General features: G+C 35.3%; 1 pseudogene; it reads left to right on the forward strand.

Annotated features, from left to right (window-relative positions):
- The first annotated feature begins 13,524 nt into the window (after positions 1 to 13,524).
- LOC133056263 (olfactory receptor 52A1-like) lies at positions 13,525 to 15,967 on the forward strand (annotated as a pseudogene).
- Positions 15,968 to 22,838: the final 6,871 nt, after the last annotated feature.

Raw genomic sequence — 22,838 nt, forward strand, 5'->3', positions numbered from 1 at the left:
CCCCCTCCTTCCTTCTTCTTTCTGCTTTATAAATCTCTTCTAGATTCAAACAAAAAGGCCCAGTTATCTCAATTTTTAGCATAGACAAGCCTTGCTCATTGGAAAGTCCATTCCTAGTCTAACATGTAATAGTCTGTGATCAAAATCCAAATAAACAGTAGAGTTTTCAAGTCCTTGCTGTTTTCTGCTAAATATGATTTAACCCATATTCTTGTTCAATTCCCAGAGCAATCACACTGAAGCCAACAACTCTAGTAACAGTAGAGGGCAGTTAACACCAGACTCAAACATACTGACAGGGATGAAGCAATGCACACAAATTTTTCACAACTGACACATTAAAAAAAAAATCACCACAGTATACAGCCATAACAAAACTCTCCTCAAATTATGAGTGACATATTCTGTGGACCAAACTGTGTCTCCTCATAAGTCATATACAGAAGCCCTACCTCCCAATATGATGGTCGTTGAAGATGGGACCTTTGATAATTAATTAGGTTTACTTGATGCCATAAGGGTGATGTCTGTATGACAGAATTAGTGACCTCATGAGAAGAGAACTCAGAAAGGTTAAAGTAAAAATTTAATAATTGCTACTACATTTTAGTCAAAAATTCACAGTAGAATACATGATTAGAAACAAAAAGACTATAGAATTGGAAGAGGTAAAAGATGGAAACCATACAGGCTAATGAAAATAAGATGCTATCACAGAAAATAGTATTATTTTACCAAAGAGACATTTTATACAAATCTCATGGTTTAAACAAATTACAAATCTAGAAAAAAGACACAAAATTGAAAAGAAAGGAAGAAAAGAAGCAGAGAAACATTAAAGAAAATCATCTGAATCTGAAGTGGTAGAGAGAAAAACAAGGGGAAAAAAATGTAGATCTAGAGCAACCAGAAAACAAAAATGATAAAATGACCGTACTAAGTCCTGATTTGTCAATTTTCACTGTAAATAAAAGTGGATTGAATTCAATCAAGAGACACAGCCTGGCTGGATGGACTAAAGGACAGAATTATATATTACTGACAGGAGACTTAGCTCTAAAGACAGAAGTTGGCTAACATGAAGGGCTGGAAGATGATACTCCAAAGAAATGGCAGTCTAAAGAAACCAGCTTTTATTACACACACATCAGACAAAATAGACAAAACTAAAAAAGGTAACAAGAGCAAAAGATAGACATTATATATAGGGGAAAATTCATCATTGTAACTTGAGTTATTAATACCTAATGTGGGAGCACCAAAATATATAAAGGAATTATTAAAAGACCTAAAGAGAAAAATAATATCACCACATAATAATAGGGGTCTTTATTACTTATAGCAATGGATATGTCACATAGAGAATCACAAAGACAGGAAACAATGGCTTTAAATAAAACTTTTGACCAGATGGATTTACTAGGTGTGAGCAAATTATGTTCTCCAAAAGTAGCAGAACACACTCTCAAGTGTGTTCTGCTCAAGTGCATGAGCAATTTTCTCAAGAATAGAACATAATTTGAGATGCAAAATAAGGCTCCATAATTTTATGAAGACTTAAAACAATCATATCAAGCATCCTTTCTCACCATAATCATATGAAATCAGAAATAAAAATAACCTACAAGAAAACTGGAAAAAATACTTGGAGACCAAACTACATGCTATTGAACAGCTAATCTATTAATGAAGAAGTCAAAAGAAAAATTTCAAAGATATCTGAAGATAAGTGATGCTGAAAATATAAATTATAAAAGTCTATGTGATGCAGCAGAAATAGTACTAAAACGGAAGTTTACCACAACACAGGTCCACTTCAGGAACAAGAAAGTATAAAAGATCAACAAAAAGACAATATAAAAGGTCAAAAAAACTGAGAATAGATACTTTTAAAAGATAAACAAAATTAACAAACCATTACTTAGACTCACTAAGAAAGAAAGAAGGCTTAGATAAATGAAATCAGAAAGAAAAGAGATGAAATTATAGTTGACACCACAGAAATACTATAAAAAGCTATATGCCAACAAATTGAACAGCCTAGAAGAAATGAATCCATTTTTAGAATCATTCGATGTTTTAAGACTGAATCATGAAGAAATAGAAAATCTGATTAGACTGATCACTAGAAGAGATAGAAATGTTAAAAATCCACCCTCCCCAGCAGAAGTTCAGGACCAGAGAACTTCACAGCTGAATTCTATCAAAACATTCAGTCAATTTAATAGCTATCTTTCTCAAGTTCTTCGAAAATATTGAAGAGGAGAAAATGGTTTCTAAATTATTTTATTATTGCCAATATTTCCCTGAAATCAAACTATTAATAGAAAAGAGCACTAAAATAAAGAAAAATTAAAAGCCAAACACTCTGATGAATTTGAATGGAAAATCCTCAAAACAAAATACTATCAAACTAAACGATATGTTGAAAATGTCATATATCATGATCAAAAGGAGCCTCCTGCCTGCCTTCCCACCATATCCTTCTAGATTATCACAGAGCATGGATCTGAGCCCCCTGGGTTATATAGCAGCTTCCCTCTCACTATCTAATTTACTCACGGTAGTGTATATGTCAGTGGCGGTGGTGGTTTAGTTGCTAACTCATGTCTGGCTCTTGCATCCTTATGGACTGTAGCCCATCAGTCGCCTCTGTCCATAGAATTCTCCAAGCAAGAATACTGGATGGGAAGCCATTCCCTTCTCCAGGGGATCCCCCTGACCCAGGGATCAAACCTGGGTTTCCTGCCTTGTCGGTGTCTCTATTCCTACCCCTCAAATAGGTTCATCAGTACCATTTCTCCAGATTCAGAAAATAACACAACACTGTAAAGCAATGATTTTTTAATTGAAAATGAAATAATTAAAAATAAATAAGAGAGGAACACAAAAAATTTAAAAAGAAGAGAATAGAAGAGAGAGAAACCAGGAAATGCTGGTCAACAGTGGCAACGTCTAACACAGGCGTAGAGACAATCTGCTCTCTTTCCACCAGAGTACATCCTGAGAAGAATGAATCTTCTAAACATGATGTGACACTCTGCTCTACCACCCATTCAGTCAGTATTCTTCTTCCTATGAAACTGAATGTGTGACGATTTAATAGTCTCTATCTCTTACTTACTGATTAACCTATGTGTGTGTGCATGTTCAGTCAATTCAGTTGCGTCCAACTCTTTGTGACCCTATGGACTGTAGCCCACCAGATTCCTTTCTCCATGAGGTTCTCCAGGCAAGAATACTGGAGTGAGTTGCCATTCCCTCCTTCAGGGGATCATCCCAACCGAGGGATTGTACCCTTGTCTCCTGTGTCTCCTGCATCTCTGGTGGATTCTTGACTCACTGAGCCACCTGGGAAGCCTCCTTCAGTTTCTAACAGGAAAAGAGGAAATACTATGTCAAAAGTTTATTAAGCTTGATTTAAACGTGAGATGCTATACCTGGCACAGAGAGAACATGATGCCAAAATTATGCTTTTCATCCAAATCTGAAATAATTAAAATACTTATTAGGGTAGAAATATTATAGAAACAAAAGAGACTAAATATGGAACAGTAGAGACCAGTGAAGACTGAGCAATGGAAGAGAGTTTCTCCTGTACAAAATAGGCAGAAATGTTGCTGTTCCAGCCAATTCTTATGTTAATGTGTTTTTAAACAAAACTACATATGTAAAATTTTAGGCTATTAAGAATAATAATGATATGATTATTTGAGTAAATTTCTAGCATATGCTAACATTCCTATTCTTGCAGAAATACTAGGAATGGGAATGCTGGGGTATTTGCTATGTGTAAGGTTAACTTTTAAAACAAATTTCAAACAGCCCTCACTAATGGCCATACAATTTTTTTTTCATTTATTTTTATTAGTTGGAGGCTAATTACTTTACAATATTGTAGTGGTTTTTGTCATACATTGACATGAATCAGCCATGGATTTACATGTATTCCCCATCCCGATCCCCCCTCCCACCTCCCTCTCTACCCGATCCCTCAGGGTCTTCCCAGTGTACCAGATGGCCTTACAATTTTACACCCTCATCAGCAGTGTATGAGAGTTTTGGATGTTCCTCATTATCACCAGTGATTGACAATGTCAATCTTTAAATCTGCATTTATAGTAGTTGATGAGTAATTATATCTGATCATAATTTTAATTTGTATCCTAAAAGATGCTGTGATTCTTTACGTGTGCTTTATGTGCTATATGTATCTTTTTGTGTGTTTAGGTGAAGTAACATAAAAATCTCTGTAACATATTTTTAGAAATATTGCCAAATATTTCTTAATGTATTAATATTTCTGAGTCTGTATGTATTTTACCTAGTTTTCTATCTGATAATGATTATAACTTTACACACTACTGTCTTCTGTGCTGCTGCTATCATCTCATGAAGGGCAAAAATTTTAAGAGTTACTAAAAAGACTTATTTTTAATGAGTTTTCTAATTGTTGTGAATGTTTTTGCATTTCCTAATAAAAAAATTGACTGGCTACTATTTTGCAAATATTTCCTCCAAGTAGTTGGTTTTAACTTAATCTAATAGTTTGTTAACAGATATTTTTTTATTTTCATGAAGCCTAATTTATCTCTTTATACTCTTAGATTATGCTTTTTGGTCCTTTCTAGGAAATATTTGGCTAATATGATAACAAAAGTGTTCTTATGTTTAGCTTTATGATCCATTTTCAGTTATTTCATTATCATTTGTTAAAAACAAAGCTATTTTTTTTAAAAAATGGCTATCCTGTTGTTTAAATATTATTTGTATAAAAGACTATTCTCCATTGTATTATCTCAACATTGCTTTTGAGAATCAATTTATTTTTTATGTAGCAATTAATACTGACCTCATATTCTGTATGCTTCTTGGCAGTTTAGCAGATTTTGGAGATAGAAGTCATTCAGTAACTTATATTATTAAAATAAGAGATGGACAGAAAAGAGTTCTTAGGTCTTACTCTGCTAATGACCTAGTTTGCAAGACTGATGTTTGCTTCATAATGAATACATATCTGTAATTGTGGTAAACAAATTAAAAATGATGACATTAACATTAAACAATATTTAATAACCTTTCTAAAATAGATGAACAAGGAAAAGAGAAGGGAAAAGGAAAGAAAGAAAGAGAAAAAAAAAAAACCAACAAGCATAAGGATTAATTTAGGTATGAAGGTATTTCTAAATGTTAAAATAAAGAAAAAGTAAATTCATCCTTCCGGGAGCAAAATTAACTGGGGACAGTTTTTCAAATATATTAACATGAACTGAAATCTGAATAAGATATGCTAGCCTTCTATAACGGAGAAGGCAATGGCACCCCACTCCAGTGCTCTTGCCTGGAAAATACCATGGATGGAGGAGTCTGGTGGGCTGCAGTCCATGGGGTCACAAAGAGTCAGACATGACTGAGCGACATCACTTTCACTTTTCACTTTCAGTTTTCACTTTCATGCATTGAAGAAGGAAATGGCAACCCACTCCAGTGTTCTTGCCTGGAGAATCCCAGGGACAGGGGAGCCTGGTGGGCTGCCCTCTATGGGGTCACATAGAGTCGGACACGACTGAAGGGACTTAGCAGTAGCAGCAGTAGCAGCCTTTTATAATGGGAACAGAGTGAAGAAAATGAAAAAAAAAAAAAAAAAATTTGTGTTGGAGTATTGTTCTAGTAGATGATATATTGAAGGTAACTGATTTATTTTAAGTAGGTGAAATTGCCATCATATTTGTATAATTTGAGTGTGAAGACTCAGGTAAGAACTTGGGGGAACATCAAAATTTATACTCAATTAATAGGGAACAGGTGAAAAACGAAATGATAAATCAGAAAATAAAAGGTAGGCTGAAGAGATGTATAGATGTCAGTTGGACCTCTGAATCAATTCTATTCAACATGAATCAATATAATGCTTTCATTCTCCACAGGAGAATTTCTGAAAGGAAAATTTAGGATCATTTCCTTTTCATCATATCTCTTAGTCACCCTGAAATCCATTGGAAATAACCTCCTTCAGCCCACAGAAAAGGTTTGTCCTAAATCTGCCAACATGTCTAAGCTACATTAAGTATATCTAAAATGTAGTTACATATAAGAAAATCTAAAAACTGGGTAAAATGTCAAAGAGAAAGGTATCATGTGCCTAAAACTTTCTTGGAATTTATTTGAGCTCATGATGAAAGACATCCTAATTTGTCTCCTTATTTCCCCAAATTTGAAAATATATTTTCTTAATTAAAAGCACATGGAATGATAACTTCATATATCTGTCACACGTAATACCTTCTTTATGAAGGAAGAGAGGAGGAAAAGAGGGAAAATTGTAAAGTGAGGGATGGAAAAAAATTATTCATGTGTACAATTTAGTCAGAACTCTCTCTAGTAGGATTTAGAAATGTCAACCACTATTGGTCACACTAAGAAATAAACAAACAAACAAAAAACAAATATTGAATATACAAAAATAGTCTCAATAAAATACAAATCAAAGGAGTGAGACTGCAGGAAATGAGAAGTGCATAATAAAATAGCATATGGATACAGATTTTTCCTCTCAAAATGCCTCATTGCAAGAAAGTGTCACAAGTTATTTATTCAAGGAGAAATCATTGGCAAAGAAATGTCTATATTTAAGTAGAGCTTGGAATTTTTTTTTTTTTTTTTTTGCAAATTAGGAGATCAGAAAAACAACTGAGATATAAAAAGAACACAGGTATATATAAATATCTCTTATTCATTTTATGCAAGAGAAAAATAGAAGAGCAGGGATGTGTCTGTAAATTGTAATAATAATTTCAGGGATACTAGGTGTGGATGAACCCAAGAGGACATAACTATAATTTGCTGGGTCCCTTGTGGTTTAACTGATGGTTAATAAACCCCTCATTTTATGTTTATAAATCCTCCTCCACACATTCATTAATGATGGGCAGCAGCTTTTTTATTCAATTCAAGCTAAATAAATTGATGTTATGCCTCCAAATAATACAGATTTTGCCCTTGCTTTTATTAGAAAATGAACACAGATATATGATCTAAGACAGACTTACAAAAGATGGAGAATGTCTGTTATAGAGACCAGAGGAAAGCAGGAAAGGCTGTCCCAGAGATGTTTCCCCATTGCAGATGACCCCATACAAAATGGATTTGTGCTCCTGACATTGAATGAGTGTTGTTACAGAGAGTCCAAATAGAATGAAGAGGAACTGAAAACACGTAACACAAACAAGAAGAGGCAGTATGTTATAAGAGTTGAGTGATGTTAATATAAAGATCTGACAATGCCTTTCTGATAATCTAGTAACAGCAGAACCAGCATGCAACAATTAGCAAGTAAGTCTCACTATTCCCAAGTTTACTTCCATAGTGTTTCATTGCCAGATTTTTTCAATAATAATCACTCAAGTCCATCAAACCTGTACTCAATTATGTATTTTCCACCTGACATTCCACTGTCTGTACTTATCAGATCAAGCTCAAATATTGCTCCTACCTCTTAAAACCTCAGAAAGTGTGGTTGTTTTTAAAGGATTTCTATTTTAATTCTTATTATGTTTTAGAAAGAAAAACGCTTATTACTAGAGTCAGTAGGTGGATTGATCATAAAATTAGTCATTGAGGAGCAAACCAGTGGATATCCAACTGCCTCTTTTAGTGATTAGTCTCTCATAGCTAACTGTCAACTGATACAGGCTACAGAATGAAAATGACCTATTGATTCTTTCCTTTGTGGTTTAGCAACAGGAACCACAGCTGCTTCCTCTGTTACTGCCCTGTTTGTTGACATTCAGTGCAGGGTTAGTTGATCATGAGTTTACTCATATGAAGCAATATTATCGGAGAGTCTAAAAAATAAAAATAAAAAAACCTAACCTTATTTTCACAGAATTGCAAATATCTCTCTCATGTATGGTTTGAGGATTTCTTGCTTCAAAATATGCAATGTATGCAATGCAAAATATGCAATAGGAAATGCTTTTGATCAGATAACAGCTTTCATAGAATGGATAAGCTCCAAAGTTTTCACAAAAAATCAATGAATTGAGTAATGATTACTCTTTTTTTAACTTGCTGTAAATTTGTCTTCCTAAATATTTCTGAAATTCCAAGGTCAGCTCTCTCTCTTCTCTGTATAGTTCTATATTTGAATTCTTTTAAGGAATACATCTTTCCACCAGTTCATTTTCTAATAATTTCTTAAGCCTCAGCTCAGAAAAAAATGACTCAAGTGTTTCAGACTTTCTGTTTTTCACGAAAAATTAATGAGCCTAAATTACTCAAATCTCATGCTAATGATAGCTCTGAGAAGTTTAAAGCCAAGAATCAGTCAGTTCAGTCGCTCAGTCATGTCCGACTCTTTGTGACCCCATGGACAGCAGCAGGCCAGGCTTCCCTATCCATTACAAACTCCCGGAGTTTACTCAAATGCATGTCCATTGAGTCGGTGATAACATCTTTCTAAGAAAATTTAGGTTAGTTCAAATTAGCAACATCAATATGCTAAAAGCTAGGTCTTTTACACATTTCTTTTTTTTTTTTTTTTTTTTTACACATTTCTACATCTGAAAAAATGTTTTAAATCTCAGATACTCATAATGGAAGGAGACAGTTAATGAATCATCCAATACTTAAGAACTTTGGTTTACTACTCGAAGAAAGTCTTATATTGTGATTTCCGATTGTTTCCATTATTGTTTTTGCCCTGTCCCTTACAACCTAGAGCTTTCTCTCGAGTAATACTAAGACCTGCACAGATAAGTAAATTGTAGAAAGCAGCAGCTGATCCCAGATAACTTCTAAGGATCATGTCAAACAGTCGTATCTTCAAACTGTTAATCCAACTTTTAGCTGTAATTCTGGCCATGAGTCATTTTCTGATATTTCCTTGTGAATCTATATTTTGAAAATTTTAATCACATCTATTTTTGTCTACTTTTTTCTGAAATACTGGTATAAAAATAATGTAAAATCAATAATACCAATGACAACAACACAAAACCTATATGATGCAAACTAAATTTTGTAAACATGGAATTAGTGGTATAAGAAAGATAGCACAAAAGAGATTTATAAAAATAAATTAGGTCTATTCACAGAGAAATTTTTTTTAGGAAGCAAAATTATCATAGGACTTAAATAGAGCACATCCTTCAAAAGGCATTTTAGTACATTAACCCAAATTTGAGTTTTACCCAAATTTGAAGGTTTAAGTTGTAGAATTAAAAACATAGACAAATAAATTCCAATGTTTAAAAAACATCTACAGCAAGTATTATAGGACAGTAAATTTGTCTTATTTACACTTGTATGATAATACCTGAGACTTCTTAAAACGTCAATAAAAATGGCATTGTACAATGAACAATTTAAATATTTCCCTATTTTTTATCAATTGTATTCAAGATCAATTAATCAGATCGATTAATCTGAAGGCTTTAAGATAACATATAATGTTATCTTACAGAAAATCAGCATTATAGAGAGTTTAATCCAATATTATCAATGTAAACAAAGATGATGCCTTGAATGAATGGATATATCATCTTAAACTATGAGCTAAAATCAAACCTGTCACGGGAGAAACTGGCTTCCAAGAATATACTTCAGATCTTTCTTTACTCTTTGCTATTCCTCTGCCCATATACCTTCATGTTCTCCCAGGATGCTGCACTGGTAGAGATCATGTTTAAATTGTCTTCAGTCAAGACTTTAACACTGAGGACTCAGAAGAGTTTTTGAGAAGAACCAAGTAGACAGGGAGGGACATCTCGTCTCTAATTTTGGACAGATGCACAGTTCAAGAAAGAAATAAACCAAGGAATTCTTTTACTATGATAAAGCAAACAGAGCACGCTATTAAAGATATGGAGGTAGAAGAAATTGTGGAAGGACATCTTGTTGAATAATGCGGAAATAAATTTTTTCTCAGAAATAAATTTGACCCATAAAATATTTGTCTTTCAAAAGCTCTGTAAATATAAATTATGAACCAAAACATAACAAAAATACAGTGAGAGAAGGAATACAAAACTTGTTAATGGATAATCAGAGATATGTTAAAGATATATGACTAAATAAAAACTAAATCAAACTATATACTGTCTACAAGAGAGTCAATGGATTTAAGAATTATGAACACATAGAGGCTGAAAGTAAATGCACAAAGGAAATTTCATGACAGTGGCAAACAAAAGGCAGGAGTGGGGATGCTTTTATCAGACAAAATAAGCTTTTAGCTAAAATTGTCAGCAGAAGTTCTCTGTCTGTCCAGTGGATAGGACTTGGCACTTTCACTGCCTTTGGCCAGGGATTTCGTCCCAGGGATTAGTTCCCAACTAAGCACTTCCCAGGTGGCTCAGTGGTAAAGAATCTCCAGCCAATGCAGAAGACACAGGAGATGTGGGTTTGATCTCTGGGTTGGGAAGATCTGCACAGGAGGAAATGGCAACCCGGCTCCAGTATTCTTGCTTGGAAAATTCCAAGGACAGAAGAGCCTGCAGTCTAAAGTCCATGGGGTTAGTCTATAGTCCACAGACTATATTCCACCGGGTAGCAAAGAGTCAGACAAGACTGAGCAACTAAGCATGCATGCGGAGAATTAAGATCTTGTAAGCTGCACAGCATGGCAAAAAAAAAAAGAAAGAAAGTCACTTAAAAGCAAAGACATCATGTAATATTAAAAGGGAGAATTCACTATGAAAATACATTATAAATACTAGAAACCCCAAATATGTGAAGCAAGCATTGATATAACTAACGGGAGATATACACAGCCACACACAAATAGTAGGAGAGTTCAATATGCCACTTTCAATAGTGAATGGAGCATAAAAGTTATATTTGAATTGCCTCATTAAAAGGAAGGGTCACATAGAAAGAATTCTATTTAAATAGAATTCATTAGCATAGAACATTTGCATTTAAATAGACTCTACTTATTTGTCAATGAGAACAACAGAAAAGAAATTCAGCCTATGGTGCTCTGGGAGGGACAGGGTGAGGAGGGAGGTGGGAGGGGGGTTCAGGACAGTGGGACACATGTATATACCCATGGCTGATTCATGTTGATGTATGGCAAAAACCACCATATTGTAAAGTAATTAGCCTCCAATTAAAATAAATGAATTAATTTAAAAAATTAGCCTATTAAAAAATAAATCTCTGTACTTAGCCTGTGTGTGGTGTAGGGGTAGAGAATGGTAAGGAGTTATCTGCAAGGTGTAGCAATGCTTTTAGGGATATTAGGTGCAGATAACCCAAGGAGGCGTGATTAAAACCCCTGTGTCATTAGCTAGTGGGTAGCAAATGCCTCGTTTTGTGTTTATAACTCCTCCTTCTTCACAATTCCATTAGAAAACATTAAAATCAGAACCTAGCTGCTTTTTGTTTCAATTCAAGCTGAATAAATTGATGCTATACCCCAGAATAACACAGATCTTGTTGTGAGTTTTACTGGAGAATAAATGCAAAAGCATTATCTCAGACAGACCTACAAAAGATGAGGGATGTCAGTATTGCAGATAAAGGAGAAAAGCATAAAAGGTTATCTCAGAGATGGGCACCCATGGCAGATGGCCCAGCACCACATAATTAAAGTTCCTGATGTAGACTCTGTGCAGTTACAAAGGTGCAGGTAAAAGGAAGAGGTATTTAGGACACATTATGCCAAGGAATAAGACAAGCTGAGGAGTTCCAAGCCATGGGTGATATGGTATGAAGATGACAGTACTCTTCATGCATCTAGTTAGAGCAGAACCAACTCCCAACAGTTGGAAAGTAAGTCTCACTACTCCCAAATTTATCTTCATAGTTTTTCATTGCCAGTTTTTTCAATAATAACCACCCCATCCCATCATCCTTATATTCACTATATATATATACATACTTCCCACCTGCTATTCCTCTCTCCGTACTTGTCAGATCATGTTCAAATCCTACATTAAAATTACCTCTTCATTCTTTTCCTTGAATTTTAACAGCACGAACCACAATTGCTTCCTGCATTACTGCCTGATTCATTGCCTATAACTGTAGGATTAGCTTCTCATGATATACTGACATAAAACAACTTTATTGGAGAGTCTATGAAAGAAAGAAATAGACTAACGTTATTGTCTCAGAACTATAGACAATTCTCCAATGTATAGTTTTGAGGATTATTTGTTTGAAATTGTATAACATTTAACAAGTAATGCTTTTGATCAGGAAAAAAAAATCAATACAATTCATGATCCATGTTTTCATAAAAATTAGTTCTCAGTGAATTGAAAAATGATCAAAAATTCCTCAATTTCTTGGTAGTCTCTGCTCAATTATCTCTAATGTCCCAATGTCAACCCTCAGTCTTCTACTTCTATTCTATGTTTAACTCCTTTTAAGGAACAAATCCTTGCATTTCTTCATGTTCTATTAATTCCTTATGTGTGGGTTCACAAGAATGACGCAAGTATTTCAGATTATTTATTTCATTAAGAACTGATGAGCTTAAATTATCCAGATCTTATGGTATTGGTAACTTTGAACAGTTTAAAGCCACAAAACAAGGCTCTATTCCAGTCAAGATACACATTTACGCATGTTCCTATATCCTTGAGTCATTAAGAATGAGTCTTCTTACTGCTATGCATGACTCCTGATGCTTCTCTTGCTTCCTTGGAGATTGTTCCCTCTAGGTATCCATAATATACATTACAGTTATTAAAGAATATCTTAATCTAATGTAAGGGCAAAAACGTTAAGGATTTAAGCTTTTAGAATTATAGGCAAAAGTATAGGTTTACTAGAAATGTAAACTGTAGCAATGAACTTTAGCCCAAATTCACTAAATCTTTATGGATTTCAATGACCTTTTCTTAAACCCTTCCTTCACATTCTCCTGAAGAATATTCTGTCTTACATAGGGACAGAGAGTAGATAGATTGATGGAGATATATATATATATATATATATATATATATATATATAAAATCTTAAGCTTTGGTTCACAAGTACTTCTCTATCTTCTCTTTCATAGGAAACTTTTCACTCTCACATATTGGTCAGAGTCTGAGGATTTGCTGGTCCAAACCAACTCTTCCTGATTCAGAGACAACTGACAAAAAACAGTAGCAAAGCAATTAAGTAGAATGTGGAGAAATTCATCAAACTTTGATTAAAATAAAATTTTCAAGAAAAATTGATGTCTATTTTTTGGTCCTAAGGTATGAAATTAAAACAGTCAAGTCAGCAGTTTATTTCCCACCCTAGTTATTTTGCTGGTTTTAAAGTATTGCATAGAAGATTTTACTGTGGTACAGGAACTGTGGATTTCTACTTATGGGATATCTTTCTTAAAAACTGTGATGTATATCTTTGGGTCTTTCTTTCATACTTTAGATATGTAAATGAGATGGATGATATGATCTCAGATTTCCATAAAATCAGAAAGACTTAATAAGTTGACTTAGGGTGAAAAGTAAAGGTCGAAAAGGAAGTAGTAGCTTAAACTGAGAAACGTTTGTTTGCAGCAGAAGACCCAAGGAGATTATGTCCATTCCCAGCACCACAGTCTTCATGCCTTCTGTGTTGGCCCTAAAAGGGATCCCAGGCCTAGAGTCTGTGCAGTGTCGGATTGGGACTCCATTCTGTGTCATGTATCTCATTCCTATGATTAGAAATTTCCTGCTGTTTATCATTATCAAATCAGAACAGTTTCCATGAGGCCATGTATATTTTCCTAGGCATGCTAAGAGTCACAGATATTGCCCTTCAGACCAGCATTGTGCTCAAGATGCTTGGAATCTTCTGGTTTCACGTAACAGATTTATTTTGATTCCTGATTGCCTCAAAAGTGGCTTATTCACACATTACAGTGAATAGAGGTGGGCGTCTGCTTGCCGTGGCCCTGGACCACTAAGTCGCCATCCACTGAGACACAGTGCCATCTTCACCCACCACTTAGTTACCCAAAACCAAGGCTGTGGTACTACTCAGGGCCACCATTCCTGTGTCTGCATGTGCTCTAAGCCGCTTCAGTTGTGTCCATCTCTGAGACGCTAAGGACTGCAGGCTGCTAGGCTCCTCTGTCCATGGGATTCTCCAGGCAAGAATACTGAAGTGGGTTGCCATTTCCTCCTCCAGGGGATCTTGCCAACCCAGGGACTGAACCCGCTTCTCTTACATCTCCTGCATGGGCAGGCAGGATCTTTACCACTAGTGTCACCTGGAAAGACTCTGGCACCTAATACTGATAAAGTTCTAGTTATAATTTTATCATCCAAGACTCATATCCCACTCCTAAAATGAGCACATGGCCATTGTGAAACTGATTGCAGGAAATGTCTGGGTCAACAGAATCTATGGTTTGTTTGTGGCTTTCACTGTTGCAAGAGAGTTTCAGGAAAACATCTATTTCTGATTTATTGACCATGCCAAGGTTTTTGACTGTGTGGATCACAATAAACTGTGGAAAATTCTGAAAGAGATAGGAACACCAGACCACCTGACCTGCCTCTTGAGAAATCTGTGTGCAGGTGAGGAAGCAATAGTTAGAACTGGACATGGAAGAAAAGACTGGTTCCAAATAAAGAAAGGAATACGTCAAGGCTGTATGTTGTCACCCTGCTTATTTAACTTATATGCAGAGTACTTCATGAGAAACACTGGGCTGGAGGAAGCACAAGCTGGAATCAAGATTGCCAGGAGAAATATCAATAACCTCAGATATGCAGATGAAACCACCCTTATGGCAGAAAGCGAAGAACTAAAAAGCCTCTTGATGAAAATGAAAGAGGAGAGTGAAAAAGTTGGCTTAAAGCTCAACATTCAGAAAACTAAGACCATGGCACCTGGTCCCATCACTTCATGGGAAATAGATGGGGAAACAGTGGAAACAGTGGCTAACTTTATTTTTCTGGACTCCAAAATCACTGCAGATGGTGATTGCAGCCATGAAATTAAAAGACGCTTACTCCTTGAAAGGAAAGTTATGACCAACATAGACAGCATATTAAAAAACAGAGACATTACTTTACCAACAAAGGTCCATCTAGTCGAGGCTCTGGTTTTTCCAGTGGTCATGTATGGATGTGAGAGTTGGACTATAAAGAAAGCTGAGCACCGAAGAATTGAGGCTTTTGAACTGTGGTGTTGGAGAAGACTCTTGAGAGTCCCCTGGACTGCAAGGAGATCCAACCAGTCCATCCTGAAAGAAATCAGTCCTGGGTGTTCACTGGAAGGACTGATGTTGAAGCTGAAACTCCAATAGTTTGGCCACATGATGTGAAGAGCTGACTCCTTGGAAAAGACCCTGATGTTGGGAAAGATTGAAGGCAGGAGTAGGAGACGACACAGGATGAGACGGTTGGATGGCATCACCGACTCAATGGACATGAGTTTCGGTAAACTCCGGGAGTTGGTGATGGACAGGGAGGCCTGGCGTGCTGCGGTTCCTGGGGTCGCAAAGAGTCGGACACAACTGAGCAACTGGACTGAACTGCACTGCTGCAGGGTTTGGCCTCACATACATTACATCGTCCTATGGATAGTTATTTATCACAGCTTTTTCTTTTGACCCAGAAGGAGGCAAGGTTGAAAGCATTCAATACTTGTATCACTCATATTGGTGTCTTCCTCCAACTCTACCTCCCTGCCTTCTTCTCCTTCTTTGACATAGGTTTGGTTCTCACATCTCACCTTACATTACATCCTCATTTCTAGCATTTACTTGGTGTTCCCTCCATTTCTCCATCTACTTGTCTATGGTGCAAAGACTAAGCACATACTTATGCATATGGTAAAAAATATTCTGCTCATAAAATTTACTATGGGTAGTGAATCGTGCATTTTTCTTTGTGCATAGTAACAAAATTTCAAAACAAAATAAAACTACAAAAATCCATGTTTTTAAAATTCTTTAGTTTTCTATTTAATTTTTATTTTTGTTGTTTTTAATTTTCAGTCAAAAACCGGTTTTCATAATCTGGCATGACAGCTATGTGATGTAGATTCATGTACTGTATCTGGGTAAAGAAATTAAGAAACATAAAAGAGTAAACTAGTGAACATAGGTTCTTTCCTTTTCTTTCAGAAATGGTGATGTAATGACCAATTCAGGAAGGAGCTTCTTGGTGCGAATAATGTTATAAACCTCAGTTGTGTTGTTACACATTTATGTCTCCTTTGCAAAAAATCACTTAAGCTGTACAAAGTATCATTTCTGTACTTATATTAGACTTTAATATAAAGTTTAAAATATTAAGTAAGTGAATCGTCAAAAATGAAACAAAACAAAGGACAAAGGCAAAAAGTCTGAGGAGTTGGTATAGGTTGAAGGAGTCTAAAGAGATATGAATATAAAGTGCATTGTATAATCCTGAATTGAATTTTAGGCAAGAAAAATATACACATAGGTCTTTGCACTATGTTTAACCTCGGATATGGACCAACGCTTAGGTTATAATATCACTTCAGTGCTAAATGTCCTGATACTGGCTATAATACTACAGTTAGACAGGAGACTATCCTTTTCCTAGGGAAGCATATTTAAATGTTTAGGCACAAAGGAACACTATGTCTTGAATTTACTCATAAACACTTCATAACAATTATATATTGTGTATCTATCCATGCATCTATGGAATTGTTCAGAGGTAAAGCAAAAGTGAGCATAATGTAAAAAAATATGTAAATCTGGGTAAATTGTATAAGGAAGCTTCTTATAATAATTTTGACAAATTCTATACATCAATGTAAGATGTGTTTGTATCAAGCACTGTTCTTTAAATATCTCAGTTTAGACACGGCTGCCATTATTCATTCAGTCAACCAATCCAGAAGCATCATTTGCTTTTGATGTTGGCCACAATTCCACATTGTATATGTAACCAATCATCTGATCTTAGTATTTATCTCTAAAGTATCCTCAAATAATTTATCTTCTCTCCATTAGTCACTAGCTATTCTTTTTTTTAGTCTTACATATGATCTTATAAAAAATAAAATACTATGTTTTTCGTCTTTCATTTGCTGGCAGTTTTCATTGAAACATAAAGTACTTGATTCATCTGTATCTTATTCCTAATATTTTGTATGCAAGCATGTATTTTTTGCCTGGCTGACCTCTATCCGATATTTAGAATTTAGTTAAATGTTTCCTCTAAGAAATTTAGCCATTTTCCTTATTTTTTTTCTCTACGTCTCCTAATAGCACTCATAGCATGCATCACAGCACCTCTTCCTTTTTTCTGTGTGTAACTTCTTTTTTCATATAGGTCACATGTGTCATCTATTTGTATTCTCCTGACCTACACATACATGTTACATTTTAAATATGAATAAATGTATATTGCATGAAGGATTTAGACAATAAACGCACAAAAATTCTACCAAACTTTTCATAATGAGCATTTATTCTCACAATAGAATAATTTAAATGGTTTCCTAATGAAGACATATGGAGGAAGAGTTGTTCCAAACTGAAATAACTTAAATCATTTAATCTTTTCCTATTTGTGGAATAAAAATTTGTTTCTACTATTAAATTAGTTTCAACTAATATCCTTTTCTTTTTAGAGAGTTTAGGGTTGACAGAAAATTGAATAAAAAGTCAGAATTCCCATATAAACTTTCTCTGCAGAATGAATATTTAACAATTACACCTGAGTTAAGCTGCATTGTCAGTCACAAAATTGCGTTACCACATTTATTTGATATATCCTAAATTTAAAAGCATATATCTAATATTTCTTCCTGTATGGTCTGTGTATACCATACTAAGTAAGTTTTTTTGTTTACTGAGATATAATTTGCATACCATATAGCACACTCTTTAGAGAGTATTAATCTCTGGTTTTTGACATATCCAAAAACCCATGCAATCATCACTACTATCAAATTCCAGTACGTTTTCATCATCCGAATAAAGATACTCCATCCCCCTTAGCAGCCACTCCCCATTCTTCAACCCCATTTCATGGCACACATTAATTGAATTTCTGTGTCTGTGATTTCTCATCTCTGGACATCTTATGTAAGTGAAATGAAACAATATTTGTCCTTTGAGTCTGGTTTCTTTGACTTAGAATAATTTCCTCAAAATTCATTTGGGTTGCAGCATAAATAAGAACTTCATTTACTTTCATACTTGAATGATATTTTATTGCATGAGGTAACTGAGTCTACTCTTGTACCAGGAAGCAGATCTCTGGCCATAAATCTTATCCATAGTCCCCTTCTCTCTCTGCATGGTAAGGATGTCCATCTTTATTCAAAAAATTCCATAGAAAGTATAAGCATGTCTAGACCCTTTACATTTATATTTCTCAGATTTCAATTAAATTTATTTCTTTTTATTTGATGATGTGCACTGGTTTTGTTTTATTTTTTTTGTGTGTGTTTTATTTTTTCTGGAACAAATCCTCAGCTATGGCTGATTTCAATCTGCTGATATGAATCACTGAGTGCCCAGATGCAAAGATGTGCACACACCCTGATCCTGGCTGAGCTGCATTCCTTCATATAACTGCCCTCAATCCTATACCATTGCTTTCTCTAGGAGGAAGATAAATTTATGGCAGTTTGATATGAGGATGTGGTCAGAAAGTCTTAATTCAAAAGGAACAGGACTACTGAATGGGGCCTGACCCAATGACACAGGACAAAACCAGTGTGACTTCAAGTAAGGTCATCAGGTAATCCAGGGTTGTTAGCCTCTTTCTTGTACTCATCAGTGAATCAAAGTTTATTCCTTTCATAATATTAAAGCCTAAAATCCTATTGGAAGGCACAAAGTCTTCTTTCAACCTAGGAAATACCTGTCCTAAATAACAGTTTCAGGTTGGGAAGTTGATATCAATTTGTGAAAATATATACAATCCTCTCATAATAATTCTGAATATGACTGGAACAACTTGGAGAGAGATAATTTGGATACTGGAAAGATTTGTGTAATCAGCTCTTACAAGGGAGAAGCTCAGAAATTGACTGTAGCTGAGGCTCTGAGGTGAATGTTCCAAAGTCAGCACCTATTAGGACCCTAAACAAAAAGGCAGTGACCTTAAATAAGAAATATAGAATTAGATTAAAAACATATTATTTTATTTCTCTGTCAGTATGTCTATTCTGACTAGTCTGAATATCTCAAGTTGTTTTTATTTACCTTTATTGTCCCATTATTTTTGTAACTAAGTGTCATTGATTTTTTTTTTCTGGTCTTTGGCACTGTCTTCTCTTAGAAATTTTTAAAAAGAGGCTCATTTTGGTTCCGAGTCCTAAAATGAAACCAAAGTTTGAGAATTATTTTTAGATGCTAAACCATCTATTAGAGAAAAAATTTTGTATGTTCTGAATGATAGTGTGCTTCCTTTTCCATCCTTGTCCCCAGTGAAATTTAACATGCACCAGAGATTTGTGAAAACCAGTCCCCAGGTGCATCCTATAGTATAAAACATTCACCCTTCACTATCTGAAATGTCAGAGCATTTTCTCCTTCATGGCTTCTCTGCGTATTATCACAGATGAGCCCTGGTAAGTCTTTGGGGATAGAGATTCTGCACTGATTATGGGAAACCGGAGGGTTGGTTTCAAAAAGAATGTATATGGCAGGTGATCCAATATAATTCCAGGATGAAAAAGAAAAACAAAACAGTACAAGCTAATAGTAGTTGAGTGTCCAGTCACTAGGGAGATGTGTCCCATGCTTTTCAAAGCATTTTGAATCAGTTTACGCTACCCTTGGTGACAAGCTGTAAAACAAGTTTGAAAAAAGAAAGATTTTTGGAGAATGTCTGTGTTGATAGATGAATGGAAAACCTGTTTGTTCAAAGGTCAGGAAATTACACATGCTCAGACTGGAAAAGATGCAGGAAAAAAGATACCCATCAAGTAATTCTGTAGAAATGCTCTTTCACATAAAGGACTCATCAAATATCTCAAGATATTTGTGAGAAAAAGAGAAATGTGCATTGATTAACAGCTGGCATTTATTGACAAATCAGTGCACCTTATGATTCCTTCCAAATACTTATATGGACTACATCATGTAATACCATCACATCATAATTTGTTTCTATCCATGATACTTCTTTATAATAAAGAAACTGAGACAATGTAAAATTTCATAACTGAGTGCAGGGCAGGCAAAGCTAAGTAGGACCACCCAGAATTCAAATTCTGTTGAGTGGCTTCAGATCCTGGACAATTAACAGCCATGACCCATGGTTAATTTGTATCATTGGAGCATATATTTGAGACTTCAAAATTTTTAAAAAGAGGCAATTTAAGGTTCATTATAAAGAAGACCTATTTGTCATCTGGAGCTTTCCTAAAACGTGATAAGCTATTTCAGAAAACAAAAAGAGTCCTCTGTATTCACTGGAGGACTTGAGACAGAGATCAGTGCATGAATGAGATCAGTGGAGACTTTCAAGAGGAAATATTCCTGAGATTGTAGAGAGTATGGAATTAGAGCCCTGGATTCCTTGACTCTTTTTAAATCCTGGGATTTGGCTTGATTTAAAGTTGGAGTTGTAAGGAATACTAATAATTCAGATTTTATGCTACAAGATGACCAAGGTATATTTACCAGGGCTTATGAATTTCAAGGCTTTAAGATAACTACTCCTTTTCTAAACACACAGCTTGTGTGTTTAGCTTTTTTTTTTTTCATTCATTGCTGTAAACTCAAACCACACACTTTTAACCTCACCTCCTCTAATTTCTGCTACATAGAGAGTTTCACAATTTCCGTTCTTATTATTCTTTTGCTGTATTGCATTACTTTATGATATACTTATGCACTGTCACAAGTGTGTTTGTGATTAGATCCCTTTACACTTAGCTGCCACGTTTTTCAAGCCATTAATTAACTTCCCAGCAGATGATATTTTTTGACCTTCCACAGAAACCTATTCTTCAACCCCAGAATGAAAAATCAAATGGTTTAAAATATTAACTTCACATGTGATAGTCAATCCTTTATATTAACCATCGTTTTTGCTTATGAACTGATTTATATGTGATAAATGTTTATTGATATACAGCCTCACCATATCTCACAGGCTTCTGTGATTTTTGTACAAACTCTCTTGGAGTGCCCTTCTCCATCTCTTTTATCTGGTTAATTTCTATTGAAAAATGATTCCCTTTTATAAGAAATTTATTCTGCACATTTGGATTAAATCATAAAACTATCAATTCTTATACATTAAAAACTGTGTTTTTTTTTCCCTGCTGTATAAAACTATACAACAATGTTTAGCAACTGAGCTGATGTGCTATTCCTTTCACATCCAGGAGATATTTGGTGATACCTGAACATATTTTTCACTGCCAAAACAAGAGAGAGCTACTGACATCCAATGTTTAGAAAATAGGAATGTTGCTGAACCTTCTACAATGCAGAATATTACCCCAAAACAAAAAATTGATTTGAACTACAAGCCAGCTGCATCAAGGTTAGCAAACCCGGGCCTTCCCTGGAGATTCAGATAGTAAAGGCTCTGCCTGTAATGTAGGAGACCCAGGTTCAATGCTTGGGTCTGAAGATCCCTTGGAAAAGGAAATGGCAACTCAGTACTCCAGTACTCTCCAGTACTCTTGCCTGGAAAATCCCATGACGGAGGAGTCTGGTGGGCTACAGTCCATGTGGTCACAAAGAGTCAGACACGACTGCGAGATTTCACCTTTTTTCTTTTCTTTAGGAAACCCTGCCTTAGAAGAGTATCTTCAGGATGCATAAAGTTGTGTCAATGAAAAAAATAATATAAGAAGTGGAAAATTTTATTTGTGCCCAATTGAACATTGGGGTTCCCTGGTAGCTCAGATGGAGAAGATTCTGCCTGCCATGTAGAAGACCCAGATTTGATCCCTGAGTTGGTAAGACCCCCTAAGGAAGGGAATGGTTACCCACTTCAGTATTCTTGCCTGGAGAATTACTTGGATAGAGAAGCCTGACAGGTTACAGTCCATAGTGTAACAAAGAGTCATATAACAGAGTGACTAACACTTTACCACTCCTGTATAACCTGCCTCTCTTCACTCTCCACCTCTTAAAGTCTTCACTGGTGACTCAGATAGTGAAAAAAAAAAAAAAAAAAAATCCCCTAGGAGATCTAGGTTCAAAGAAAGTAAGGGAAAACAACCAGACCATTCAGGTAGGACCCACATCAAATCCCTTATGATTATACAGTGGAAGTGACAGACATATTCAAGGGATTAAATCTCATACACAGAGTGCCTGAAGAACTATGGACAGAGGTTCACAACATTGTACAGGAGGCATTGACCAAAACCATCCCAAGAAAAATAAATGCAAGAAGCCAAAATGGTTGTCTGAGGAGGCCTTACAAATAGCTGAGAAAAGAAGAGAAGTGAAAGTCAAAGGACAAAAAGAAACATATAACCAACTGAATGCAGAGTTCCAAAGAATAGCAAGGAGAGATAAGAAAGCTTTCTTAAGTGAACAATGAAAAGAAAGAGGAAAACAATAGAATGGGAAAGAGTAAAGATATCATCAAGAGAATTAGAGATACCAAGTGAACACTTCATGCAAAGATGGGCACAATAAAGGATAGAAATGGCAAGGACCTAACAGAAGCAGGAGAGATTAAGAAAACATGGCAAGAATACACAGAAAAACAATATTAAAAAAGGTCTTAATGACCCAAATAACCACAATGGTGAGGTCATTCACCTAGAGCTAGAATCCTGCAGTGTGAAGTTGAGTGGGCCTTAGGAAGCATTACTATAAGCAAAGCTAGTAGAGGTGATGAAATTCCAGATGAGCTATTTAAAATCCTAAAAGATGATGTTACTAAAGTGCTGAACTCAATATGCTCCCAATTTTAGAAAACTTGACAACA

The sequence above is a fragment of the Dama dama genome, chromosome 1, assembly GCF_033118175.1.
Source record: "Dama dama isolate Ldn47 chromosome 1, ASM3311817v1, whole genome shotgun sequence".
Classification (NCBI taxonomy): domain Eukaryota; kingdom Metazoa; phylum Chordata; class Mammalia; order Artiodactyla; family Cervidae; genus Dama; species Dama dama.